The sequence below is a fragment of the Salmo salar genome, chromosome ssa19, assembly GCF_905237065.1.
Source record: "Salmo salar chromosome ssa19, Ssal_v3.1, whole genome shotgun sequence".
Taxonomy (NCBI): domain Eukaryota; kingdom Metazoa; phylum Chordata; class Actinopteri; order Salmoniformes; family Salmonidae; genus Salmo; species Salmo salar.
Genome location: NC_059460.1, coordinates 5,602,173 through 5,616,307, shown reverse-complemented (window position 1 = coordinate 5,616,307; position 14,135 = coordinate 5,602,173). Strand labels below are relative to the sequence as shown.

Genomic DNA, 14,135 nt, shown 5'->3' with positions numbered 1-14,135 from the left:
ACAGCAAACCTTCTTGCCACAGCTCGCATTGATGTGCCATCCTGGATGAGCTGCACTACCTGAGCCACTTGTGTGGGTTGTAGACTCCGTCTCATGCTACCACTAGAGTGAAAGCACCGCCAGCATTCAAAAGTGACCAAAACATCAGCCAGGAAGCATAGGAACTGAGAAGTGGTCTGTGGTCCCCACCTGCAGAACCACTCCTTTATTGGGGGTGTCTTGCTAATTGCCTATAATTTCCACCTGTTGTCTATTCCATTTGCACAACAGCATGTGAAATTTATTGTCATTCAGTGTTGCTTCCTAAGTGGACAGTTTGATTTCACAGAAGTGTGATTGACTTGGAGTTACATTGTGTTGTTTAAGTGTTCCCTTTATTTTTTGAGCAGTGTATATAATATAATACACACACACACATTTAAAAAATCATAACAATAAAATCGGCCGATTAATCGGTACCGGCTTTTTTGGTCCTCCAATAAATCGGTATCGGCGTTGAAAAATCATAATCGGTCGACCTCTAGCCAGAAGTATACAGAATGGTGTCGTCTGCGTAGAGGTGGATCAGAGACTCACCAGCAACAAGAGCGACATCATTGATGTATACAGAGAAAAGAGTTGGCCCAAGAATTGAACCCTGTGGCACCCCCATAGAGACTGCCAGAGGTCCGGACAACAGGCCCTCCGATTTGACACACTGAACTCTATCAGAGAAGTAGTTGGTGAACCAGGCGATGCAATCATTAGAGAAACCAAGGCTATTGAGTCTGCCGATGAGGATGTGGTGATTGACAGAGTCGAAAGCTTTGGCCAGGTCAATGAATACGGCAGCACAGTATTGTTTCGTATCGATGGCGGTTACAATATCGTTTAGGACCTTGAGCGTGGCTGAGGTGCACCCATGACCAGCTCTGAAACCAGATTGCATAGCGGAGAAGGTGCGGTGGGATTCGAAATGGTCGGTAATCTGTTTGTTGACTTGGCTTTCGAAGACCTTTGAAAGGCAGAGTAGTAGGATGGATATAGGTCTATAGCAATTTGGGTCAAGAGTGTCCCCTCCTTTGAAGAGGGGGATGACAGCAGCTGCTTTAAAATCTATGGGAATCTCAGACGACACGAAAGAGGTTGAACAGGCTAGTGATAGGGGTTGCAATAATTTTGGCAGATAATTTTAGAAAGAAAGGGTCCAGATTGTCTAGCCCGGCTGATTTGTAGGGGGTCCAGATTTTGCAGCTCTTTCAGAACATCAGCTGAATGGATTTGGGAGAAGGAGAAATGGGGAAGGCTTGGGCGAGTAGCTGTGGGGGGTGCAGTGCTGTTGACTGCAGTAGGGGTAGCCAGGTGGAAAGCAAGGCCAGCCGTAGAAAAATGCTTATTGAAATTCTCAATTATAGTGGGTTTATCAGTGGTGACAGAGTTTCCTATCCTCAGTGCAGTGGGCAGTTGGGAGGAGGTGTTCTTATTCTCCATGGACTTTACAATGTCCCAGAACTTTGAGTTTGTGTTGCAGGAAGCAAATTTCTGCTTGAAAAAGCTAGCCTTGGCTTTAACTGCCTGTGTATATTGGTTTCTAACTTCCCTGAAAAGTTGCATATCACGGGGGCTGTTCGATGCTAATGCAGAACGCCATAGGATGTTTTTGTGTTGGTTAACCTCTCTAGGCTAGGCGGGACGAATTCGTCCCACCTACGTAACAGCCACTTGCAGCCTGTGGCGCGATTTTCAAAACATTAAAAATCCTATTACTTCAATTTCTCAAACATATGACTATTTTACAGCTATTTAAAGACAAGACTCTCGTTAATCTAACCACACTGTCCGATTTCAAAAAGGCTTTACAACGAAAGCAAAACATTAGATTATGTCAGCAGAGTACCAAGCCAGAAATAATCAGACACCCATTTTTCAAGCCAGCATATAATGTCACCAAAACCCAGAAGACAGCTAAATGCAGCACTCACCTTTGATGATCTTCATCAGATGACAACCCTAGGACATTATGTTATACAATACATGCATGTTTTGTTCAATCAAGTTCATATTTATATCAAAAAACAGCTTTTTACATTAGCATGTGACGTTCAGAACTAGCATACCCCCGCAAACTTCCGGGGAATTCGCTAACATTTTACTAAATTACTCACGATAAACGTTCACAAAAAGCATAACAATTATTTTAAGAATTATAGATACAGACCTCCTCTATGCACTCGATATGTCCGATTTTAAAATAGCTTTTGGTGAAAGCACATTTTGCAATATTCTAAGTACATAGCCCAGGCATCACGGGCTCGCTATTTAGACACCCGGCAAGTTTAGCACTCACCATAATCATATTTACTATTATAAAAGTTTGATTACCTTTTGTTGTCTTCGTCAGAATGCACACCCAGGACTGCTACTTCAATAACAAATGTTGGTTTGGTCCAAAATAATCCATCGTTATATCCGAATAGCGGCGTTTTGTTCGTATGCGTTCCAGACACTATCCGAAATAGTAAAGAAGTGTCGCGCGCATGGCGCAATTCGTGACAATAAAATTCTAAATATTCCATTACCGTACTTCGAAGCATGTCAACCGCTGTTTAAAATCAATTTTTACGCCATTTTTCTCGTAGAAAAGCGATAATATTCCGACAGGGAATCTCCTTTTCGGCAAACAGAGGAAAAAAATCCCAAAGGCGGGGGCGGTCGGGTCACGCGCATAAGCCCAGTGTCCCTTGATGGGCCACTTGAGAAAGGCGATAATGTGTTTCAGCCTGGGGCTGGAATGACGACATTCTGTTTTTTCCCGGGCTCTGAGCGCCTATGGACGACGTGGGAAGTGTCACGTTAGAGCAGAGATCCTTAGTAAATGATAGAGATGGAAAAGAAGTTCAAGAAATGGTCAGACAGGCCACTTCCTGTAAAGGAATCTCTCAGGTTTTGACCTGCCATTTGAGTTCTGTTATACTCACAGACACCATTCAAACAGGTTTAGAAAATGTAGGGTGTTATCTATCCATATGTAATAAGTATATGCATATTCTAGTTACTGGGTAGGAGTGGTAACCAGATTAAATCGGGTATGTTTTTTATCCAGCCGTGTCAATACTAGCCCTAACAGGTTAAGGACATCTGGGGAGAACCAAGGGCTATATCTGTTCCTGGTTCTAAATTTCTTGAATGGGGCATGCTTATTTAAGATGGTGAGGAAGGCATTTAAAAAAAAATAACCAGGCATCCTCTACTGACGGGATGAGGTCAATATCCTTCCAGGATACCAGGGCCAGGTCGATTAGAAAGGCTTGCTCGCTGAAATGTTTCAGGGAGCGTTTGACAGTGATGAGTGGAGGTCGTTTGAGGTGTATTTAAAGGGCAAATTGGTTAGGATGATATCTATGAGGGTGCCAGTGTTTACGGCTTTGGGGTGGTACCTGGTGGGTTCATTAATAAATTGTGTGAGATTGAGGGCGTCAAGCTTGGATTGTAGGATGGCTGGGGTGTTAAGCATGTCCCAGTTTAGGTCACCTAGTAGCACGAGCTCTGAAGATAGATGGGGGGCAATCAGTTCACATATGGTGTCCAGAGCACAGCTGGGAGCCGAGGGTGGTCTATAGCAGGCGGCAACGGTGAGAGACTTGTTTTTAGAGAGATAAAAGTAGAAGTTCAAATTGTTTGGGTACAGACCTGGATAGAAAGACAGAACTCTGCAGGCTATCTCTGCAGTAGATTGCAACACCGCCCCCTTTGGCCGTTCTATCTTGTTTGAAAACGTAGTTAGGGATGAAGATTTCAGAGTTTTTGGTGGACTTCCTAAGCCAGGATTCAGACACGGCTAGGACATCCGGGTTGGCAGAGTGTGCTAAAGCAGTGAATAAAACAAACTTAGGGAGGAGGCTTCTAATGTTAACATGCATGAAACCAAGGCTATTACGGTTACAGAAGTCATCAAAAGAGAGCGCCTGGGGAGTAGGAGTGGAGCTAGGCACTGCAGGGCCTGGATTCACCTCTACATCACCAGAGGAACAGAGAAGGATGAGGATAAGGGTACAGTTAAAAGCTATAAGAATTGGTCGTCTATGACGTCCGGAATAGAGAGAAAAAGGAGCAGGTTTCTGGGGGTGATAAAATAGCTTCAAGGTATAATGTACAGACAAAGGTATGGTAGGATGTGAGTACAGTGGAGGTAAACCTAGGCATTTAGTGATGATGAGAGAGATATTGGCTCTAGAAACATAATTGAAACCAGAATATGTCATAGCATGTGTGGGTGGAGGAACTGAGAGGTTGGATAAGGTATAATGAGCAGGGCTAGAGGCTCTACAGTGAAATAAGCCAATAAACACTAACCAGAACAGCAATGGACAAGGCATATTGACATTAAAGAGAGGCATGCTTAGCCGAGTGATCAAAGGCTCCAGTGAGAGTTAGATAGCTAGCCGAGCCATAGGTAGCAAGCTGGTAGAAGATGGAGGGAGGTCTGTTTTTAGCCACCTCGTGCGATTCTGTCTGTAGATTAGTGGGGTTCCGTGTCGTAGGGGGGGACCAGTCCAATTGGCAAAATAGTTAGTTAGTAGCCCAGGAGAGGCTGATGGAACGCTTCAGCTGGCTAGCTCCTGAATAATTTATGTTAACCTCTTGGGGCTAGGTGGGACGCTAGCGTGCCACCCGTGGTGCACTCCATCAACAGCAGGTGCATTTCAAGAGCGGCAAATTTGAATCCAAATAAATGTCAAAATTCAAATTTTTCAAAAATACAACTATGTTACACCATTTGAAAGATAAACATCTCCTTAATCTAACCACGTTTTACGATTTCAAAAAGGTTTTACGGCGAAAGCATAAATTTAGAGTATGTTAGGACAGTACATTTACAAGAGTTGTGTGTAATGTTTTGTCAAGTCAAAGACAGGGTCACCAAAACCATAAAACCAGCTAAAATGATACACTAACCTTTTACAATCTCCATCAGATGACACTCCTAGGACATTATGTTAGACAATGCATGCATTTTTAGTTCTATCAAGTTGATATTTATATCCAAAAACAGCGTTTTACTATGGCATTGATGTTGAGGAAATCGTTTCCCTCCAATAACCGGCAGTCAAGTCAGCGTCACAAATTAAATAATTAAAATTAGAAAACATTGGTAAAATATTATATTGTCATTTAAAGAATTATAGATTTACATCTTTTGAACGCAATCAACTTGCCAGATTTAAAAATAACCTTACTGGGAAATCACACTTTGCAATAATCTGAGCACTGCGCCCGGAAAAATACGCGTTGCGATACAGACTAGACGTCATGTTGGGGAGATCTAAAATCGAAAATACTATGTAAATAATCCATTACCTTTGATTCTCTTCATCAGATGTCACTTCCAGGTATCACAGGTCCATAACGAATGTAGTTTTGTTCAAAAAAGCTCATCATTTATGTCCAAAAATCTCCGTCTCGTTAGCACATGATGTAAGCCAGCCGGACTTCTCGTCATGAACGAGGGGAAAAAATATATTTCCGTTCGTTCAAACATGTCAAACGTTGTATAGCATAAATCATTAGGGCCTTTTTTAACCAGAACATGAATAATATTCAAGGCTAAGGGTATTGAACGAGGGTACCCAACATGAAGTAGCGCGCCAGGTGTCTAATGGGACATCACCGTTCCATGGCTCTTGTTCGGTCAGATCTCCCTCCAGAAGACTCAAAACACTTTGTAAAGGCTGGTGACATCTAGTGGAAGCAATAGGAAGTGCCAAAATATTCCTAAACCCCTGTGTTTTTCAATGGGATAGGTTTAAAGTCAATACAACACATCAGGTATCCACTTCCTGTCAGAAAATGTCTCAGGGTTTTGCCTGCCAAATGAGTTCTGTTATACTCACAGACACCATTCAAACAGTTTTGGAAACTTTAGAGTGTTTTCTATCCATATATAATAAGTATATGCATATTCTAGTTACTGGGTAGGATTAGTAACCAGATTAAATCGGGTACATTTTTTTTTATCCAGACGTGCAAATGCTGCCCCCTAGACCCAACAGGTTAAGTCCGGGACCGACGTTGACAATTTCACTCAGGTAGCAGCTAGCTAGCTGCAAGATCCAGGTGTAAATGTCCAGAGCCTGCGGTAGAAATCCGGGGATATGGAGAGAGAATAGGTCCGGTATGCTCTGGTCTGAGTCGCGCTGTACAAAAACTGTCGATAGCTTTTCGAACTAATGGATAGCTGAGGACCGCTAACGGTGGCTAGCTGAACTCCAACGTTAGCCAGTGAACTGGCTACCCTCTGGCTAGCTTCTGTTGTGGATTTCAGATGAGGTAAATAAATCTTTTTTTTTTTTTAATTGGTGAGTCGGATTGCAGGAGAGTGTTTTGAGCTTGAGTTTTTAGAAGAAAAAAAAAATGTAAAAAGATATATATATATATATATGAATGACACGGCAAGAGGAAGACAAAGGACGTCTGAACTGCTACGCCATCTTGGGAAGAAAATGCCTATCTTTACAGGAGTAATTAGGATTAAGTGCCTTGCTCAAGGACACAGAACTGTTCATTTGTAATGGGATATTTTTAAAAGGTGGTTATTGTCCTTGGTCTTTTTTGCCTTCCTGTGATATTGGGTGTTGAAGGTGTCCTGGAGGGCAGGTAGTTTGCACCCGGTGATGCGTTGTGCAGACCGCATCACCCTCTGGAGAGCCTTGCGGTTGTGGGCGGTGCAGTTGCCGTACCAGGCGGTGACCCTGCCACATACATCTCGTGTTTGAGCCGTTGAATTGAGACTCCACTCTATACCGACACTTGGCTTGTTTGCTTGCCTTATGGAGAGAATAACTACACTGTTTGTAGTTGGTCACATTTCCAGTCGCCTTGCCATGATTAAATGCATTACATTACATTTACATTTAAGTCATTTAGCAGACGCTCTTATCCAGAGCGACTTACAAATGCGGTTATACGTGCTTTCAGCTTTGCGCAAATGCCGCCATCAATCCACGGTTTCTGGTTAGGAAGTTTTAATAGTTACAGTGGGTACAACATCTCCTATACAATTCCTTACAAACTCGCTCACAGAGTTAGCGTATACGTCAATGTTATTGCCGGAGGCTACCCGGAACATATCCCAGTCCATGTGATCGAAGCAATCTTGAAGTGTGGAATCCGATTGGTCAGACCAGCATTGGATAGACCTAAGCACGGGCGCTTCCTGTTTTAGTTTCTACCTATAGGAGGGGAGCAACAAGATGGAGTCATGGTCAGATTTGCCAAAAGAAGGGCAGGGGAGGGCCTTGTATGCGTCACGGAAGTTAGAGTAGCAGTGGTCGCGCGTGTTACCCGCTCGTGTATAGCAATTGATATGCTGCTAGAATTTCGGTAGCCTTGTTCTCAAATTAGCTTTGTTAAAATACCCAGCTATAATAAATGCAGCCTCAGGATATCTTGTTTCCAGTTTGCATAAAGCCCAGTGAAGTTCCTTGATGGCCATCTTGGTATCCGCTTGCGGGGAGATATCGTCACAGCCGTGAATTAACCGAGGAGATTTCTCTTGGGAGATAATACGGTCAGCATTTGACTGAGGAATTCTAGGTCAGTTGAACACAAGGTCTTGAGTTCATGTATGTTGTTACAATTACACCATGACACGTTAATCATGAAACATACACCCCCGCCCTTCCTCTTACCGGAGAGATGTTTATTCCTGTCGGCACAATGCACTGAAAATCCCTTTGGCTGTATGGACTCCGACAGCATGTCCCCAGCTAGCCATGTTTCCATGAAACAGAGATGTTACAATCCCGCATATCTCTTTGGAAAGCAACTCTTGCCCTAATTTCGTCAACTTTGTTAACTAGGGACTGGACATTAGCGATCAACGTACTCGGGAGCGGTGGGTGGTGTGCGCGCATCCGAAGCCTCACTAGAAGACCATTCCGGCACCCTCTCCTCCGGCAGCGTTGTTTTGGGTCGGCCTCTGGAATCAGATAAAATGCCCTGGGCGGTGCAGACAAAAGGATCCGCTTTGGGAAAGTCGTATTCCTGGTCATGGTGCTGGTGGTGCTTGTAAATTGACATCTCTGATATCCAATAGTCCTTCCTGGTTGTATGTTTCTGGGCCAACAATGTAATAAATAATACACATTTTTGTTTTTTTAAACACTGTTTCCTAAGGACTAGAAGCAAAGCTGCCATCTCTATCGGCGCCATCTTCTGTTAATCAGTACTTTAGCTATTTCAGGCCTGTGAGTACATGTGCTGAATTTGCAATGCGAGAGAGATCCTGTGACTGACAATTTCCTCATTTAACACAATTTTCACTCCATCTTTTAAAAATCGAAATAATGATCAATACCTAAAAAAAAAAATGGCAATGTTTATTTGTCCTTAAATAATTGTTTTACTTAGCCTACGGAGAGCATTTAATTAGGTAGCCTATTTTTCGGTTATTCAACAGGCATGGCAAAAATAGTTATGCAATTCTCTGCAATAGGCTTTTTTATGTCGGGATTGTGTTGAATTGCATAGCCTTTCATGTAACCTAAACATTTCTGATTGTGTAGAGGGGTAAGGATATGGCCGTGTTATTTGATTTTGGTTTTGGTTTTGTAGGCTAGGCTACCAATTTAAATATTGAATTCATGGATCAAGCCTTCTTTTAATAAGGAGTCATTCTGATCTTGTTCCCAATGGTCAGTGCTTTAGTTTATTATGTGGCTGTCCAATTGTCCCGGTTCTGAATTTGCAATGCATCCGACTGCCCTCGTTTTTCTGTGCAATAGCCTTTTGATTGGAAAGGTTTTGCTGTGTACTAGGCTTTTTTATTTAAATGTATGGCTGTTACAGCACTTTGGTTTCTCTAATAAATATGTTGAAATTACGGCTGACCCCATTTGGTCGACTGGTCGATTGTTTGTTGGTCAACCAAGATCTTTGTTGTTGAGCAGTGGCAAATATATATTTTTCACCAGCCACGTTGGCGGGTGGTCAGGGCTCCACAACGCAAGCATTTCACTCACATTTGAGAATAAAAGTCAAGTTTGATCACATTTATAGTGAAAATAAATGCTGCAGTCAGTAGCTGTTTAAAGCATTTCTGCAATTTTATATTTATTAAAATTGCACACAGTCAAAGAACTACGAATCCTATATAGCCTATTCCACCCCGCGCTGCAACTATCCCTGGCTGTCGGATAAGGCAGCCCCACGCACCTCTGAGTCAGAGGGGTTTGGGTTGAATGCGGAAGACACATTTCCGTTGAATACAGTAGATTATACTGTTAACAGGTGGTTATTTGTATGAGCACAATACCACTGCGCTGTCATAGTTCACGCAATTGTTATGCTCTGGTGAATTCTAGAACCTGCTAGAAAGAAGTCTTGGAGATGTTCCTCTGAGCTCTGCATGCACAGATTTACAACTCTGTGGCACCAGAAACACCAAGTCGTGAGAGAGGGGCCATAAATCTAGCCCAGGGATGGGCTGTCGGCCCGCGGGCCAATTTTTGCTGATGTGTACTGTATATGCTGCTATGTGAATATGCTTTTTGTTCCTGTTGTATATTCCTATTGCACGTACAACTATATTAATACTGTCATATGTATATGTTTCTTCCCTTTAGAACCACAAGTCCATCCTATGTACACTAATGATTTCAGTGGGAATACTATAGTGTGCGGTAGTGATGAAGATAATGAAAGTTCTGGACGGAGAAGCATCCATACTGTTCTTGCTGGACAGCCTGTAGCGAGTCAGAACCAAGTATATCAGCATTCAGTCACTAACGGGTAAGCTCAAAAGCAAAGCGCTCAGACGATTCCAGCGGGCAGTTTTTACACTGACACTGCCATTCCAATATTTGATGCAGTGCCAAATGCTAGCAAGCATTAAGATGAAAAGGGCAGTTTCCTAGAAAAACTAGCAGTATCTTCAATGTATCAGTGTGGATAAAAGTAACATTTGAAGTAGAGTGGCATATCCCATCCCTGCATTGAGGTACGTTTTCCGACCCTTATCTCGCTCCGGCTCCACGGTGTCTTAAAATGTAACCATGATTGCATTCCGACCTCAGTGAAGCTTAGGGTGTTTCACAATTGGTCCCTTTCAGGCAACTTTTTAAAACTTGTGTGTGTAGTGTGAACACGCCAAAGGAACTCAGACCCCTCAAAAGATTCCCGCGAACCAAACTGAGACCATCGAGAGATGGTCCGAGTTTGGCTCATTTAAAAAGGGAACCGGACTGTGGAATTGAAGTGCAATGTGAACTAGTGCTGAGTGATTAACAGACATTTCAGTATTTATTCTGGTTATTAAACAACTTATTGACTGACGTCGGTTCAAATACTTTAATTCCATTTAGTTTAGTTTTTTTGTGAGACCGACTTGCCATTTCTCTAGAGAGAAATCAAATCAAGAACTGAGTGTTGCTGGGCTGAAGGGAGTTGTAGTTTTCCTTAAGCAAATATTTAACCTAGTTCAGCACAGAAATTTGGTAATTACCTACAATGACCATAATCCATTGCGCCTGATATTTACAGCTCAGATAGAGATGGATACACTTTTACGCCGGTTAGGTACCCACAGACCGCATAGACCAAATGTGACAGGAATAAACACAACGCAACTTCGAGAGAGGGATAGTGCTTCTACACCTGCATTACTTGGTGTTTGGGGTTTTAGGCTGGGTTTCTGTACAGCACTTTGCGATATCAGCTGATGTAAGAAGGGCTATATAAATAAATTTGATTTGGATAGTATGCCTTAACTACTTTGAAGAACGAGTAAAAATGATTTTGTCTAAAGACAGTACAATATGGGGATCACAGAGAACGTTGTCTGGCTTTTTGCCTGCTACTGCCTGAGTGGAGATGATGATGACTAAGGAATGAAAAATAAAGTAATCAAATAAAAACTAATATAAGTGAAATATTTTAGAGAAAAAAAAGTGCCGTTTTTGGATAATGACTGTCAAGTATGAACAGAAATTCCAAAATGTGTTTTTAGTTGAAGACTATTTGTTTGCAATATGTGATCTATAGGGTGAGATCTTCATAAGCCGTTTATTTGATTGTGGGGTTTGAATAGCGTGAGAAGAAAACATACTTGGTAAGAATCACAACAAAGTGTACAAAAGCTACTCTTAAAGGGCAGTAGCCTTCATTGAGAGTACAATTTTCAATTACAGCATTATTTAGTCTGCAGTTAGTTATTAATTTTCTATTTGTTCAGTTACCAATAATATTTACATGTTAAAATTATCTTCTAAGTAATTATGTCTCATATTTTAATTAAATGCAATCTATTAGCTTCCAAAATGTAAGTTGGTATATCTAACTGTCCAATAACACCATTCTGATAGAATGGCTCGTCTTGCACTTTGTAAAAACCCAGAGTGCATTGAGTTAATTTTGGGAAATGATCTTGGGTCCTTTCTAAACATAGCTTTGAATTCACATTGCTGATTCATACCACAAAATACGTATAGTGAACTGGAAAAATGATTGAGTCCTCATTCAAATGCCAGGGCAGTGTGAATACAAATAACGGAGTTATTTAGCTTTTTTTTTACCCCACAGTGCAATCGGTTATTTTAAAGAGGACTATATATGAAAACACACTTAGTGTAAACAAGCGTAACGGTAGGGTGGGTATCTGTTGTGTACAAACAAGTATAGGCTTTGACAGAAGACAAATTATGCTTTTGGAAAGTAAATAAAAAAACATGCTACACGTCTTTTTTGTCGGCATGGGTTATTCCAACGTCACGTCGCAGGCCTAGGTTTCAGCCTAGGTTTCAGCCTAGGCCTGCAGGCATCATATTTTGTCAATGTTTTCTCTAGCCTTACAAACCTTGACAACGACGAGGCTACGTTTGTCAGATGACTGGTAATGCCATCCACTGCCTCGTTCTCAACCTATACACATCAGTCCACGTCCCTCGTTAAGTAGCCCTAAGAACGTGTGGGTTCTGTTGACGTGGTTGAGTAGCCTATAGCCCTACGACAGTAATTGATTACTTTTCAAATATTAAGCAATAATTTAAAACATGTTAATTGTATATGCGTTTTGTAAAACGCATAACAATTTGCAACTGATTTCATGATCACTTATTGGAGAGGAAAGACATCTGTAGAGGTACCAATATCGCCATAGCTGCAGCAGTTAAAATACAATGTAGCAGCCTATATTCGTGGTAAGTATGTGACTGTTACAAAGTAGCCTATAATGTGACAACTGATCGGCTGGACATATGTCGCTCATCATGTGATCGTTCATGCGTTTTGCTTGCATGAAAAGAAAATGCATCTGATGTAAAAGCATAATAAAAGCAAAAGTTGCCTCCTGAACGCTTACCTGTAGCATCCGTGATGAAGTTACCGAAGTGGTCAAATCAAGTCTTTATATTTCAGTCTGGCAAGTTATCCAACTTTCGGTCCGTGTTGCTGTCTTTCGTTTATACTCAGGCGAAAAATTCTGCGGCCACATCCACCGCCTACTGCAAGTAAGATAAAATGTTCTTTACAAAACAGACACGTTCACGGTCTACAAATCACTTCCAAAGCTAATTGGTTACACACATTACAAAAAAGTCGCTTGCCAACATGTGTGTCATAGTCTTGGAATCAGCTGTCATCCTATGAAAGTTGAATCTCAGGGTAGTTCCCCGTTCACTTAGAAAAATATATAATGGCGAGATGCTCATGTCTCCGCCCTAACAATGGGAGTCGTTGTCCCAAAGGCGGGAAGGCAGGCGACAAGCTTAGGTCCAAAATAAACCCATCGAAACTTATTGGGTTTATTTTGGACAGATTTTTAGCAAGAGTGAAACCTCTCGCTTCGCCTCTTCCTCTCTGACGTCAACGTCACCTCCCCCTTCACGAGAGGGACCCAATGGCTGCCCTTACTCTGCCTGAATGAAAATAAGACATGGTTTTACCACAGATAGACGAGACAGATATTTCACCGGAGGTATAAATGTGACAGGAAGCCCAGTGGCTGGCAGTGGGAGAAGATTGAGCTAGATGGATTTTGGCCGATATTCTGCACATTTTCTCATAAATGAAACAGTTGATCTCCATACAGGTTTCTGTTTCCAAAACTAGAATCTATAACAAACAGTTATAGAAAAGTTTGGTAGACTTGACTTACCTAATTGTTTATGGAGATACATTTTTTATGACGAGTGCATTTTCCTAATGAACGTCATGCATATTCAGTAAGGCACAAATAGTCTAAATCCACTACTTGGCGGTAGCTAGCTAGCTGTCCCAAGTAGATATCTAGCTGGCTAGCTAATTCACAAAAAAAAAAATAATACTTGACTTAAATAGCTAGAAATCGATTTCTTTGAAAGTTTTCCCACTACTAGTACTCCTTTTGTGAATCAACTATTTTTCATGATAAGAACACGTCATCAATAAATACCTTGTTAACTGTAAAATGGAAGGGGGAAAATCCCTTTTCCACGTTTCCAACAGACGTTGAAAGGTATGTCATAAATAACGAGAAGATGCATTTGGAGTAATTATTGCATGATGAGGCACACGTTGTTGACTATGTACTCTGTAGTGTGCTGTATCCATGACTACCCATCGAATCAATCACCAAAGCAATAATCACTGATAGATAAAACATGCTAGCTACCAGTAATGAAAGAAATCTATAGCAGGGTTTAACACAACTAGCATAAGGCAGCATGGCTAGTTAATGTTAGTTTACCAATGTGCACAGCCATATTACATCCAAGGCCATCCCAGCGTATGCTGCACAATCAATAGAAGCCATCATTTGTGACACTGGGTCATTGCAAAGTAATTTATCGAGTTGTAGAACACCATTAAGTACCTCTTAAATGATGGTAGAGGTCTGTAAAATGTTATATAGGCAACTACTTATGTTCTGTTGCCCTGTGATCAGATTTTAAGTGAGAATAACACAAAATATAGTATAATAAAATGTGAGATTAAACCTTACACACTTTTGTAATTATTCAGGAGGACGATGTGGCTGAGAAACATCAGGCGTAGGGACATCAGTCTGAAGAAGTTCTTTGAGGACCTGAAGAAAGGGGGTTACAGTATGTGCGAGGAACACTTTGAAGAGTATTTTATTCTGATTATTGACTATCTTTGTGAATAAAAATACTTTTCTGGAA

The 14,135-nt window shown here is 41.5% G+C and overlaps 1 protein-coding gene and 1 long non-coding RNA gene across 4 annotated transcripts in view; one reads left to right on the top strand and one right to left on the bottom strand.

Annotated features, from left to right (window-relative positions):
* dnmbp (dynamin binding protein) overlaps positions 1 to 12,704 on the bottom strand; it is a 146,101-nt gene extending 133,397 nt beyond the window's left edge. For 2 of the 3 annotated variants that reach the window (XM_045702005.1, XM_014157051.2), the window contains exon 1: positions 12,335 to 12,704. The gene's annotated coding sequence lies outside the window, so the exon portion shown is untranslated. The remainder of the gene's footprint in view (positions 1 to 12,334) is intronic. The other variant, XM_014157049.2, reaches the window with a different exon arrangement.
* Positions 12,705 to 12,855: 151 nt separating this feature from the next.
* Positions 12,856 to 14,135, top strand: LOC106578352 (uncharacterized). The gene is made up of 2 exons (XR_001322430.2): positions 12,856 to 13,468; positions 13,975 to 14,135. It is a non-coding gene; the product is annotated as an uncharacterized lncRNA (long non-coding RNA).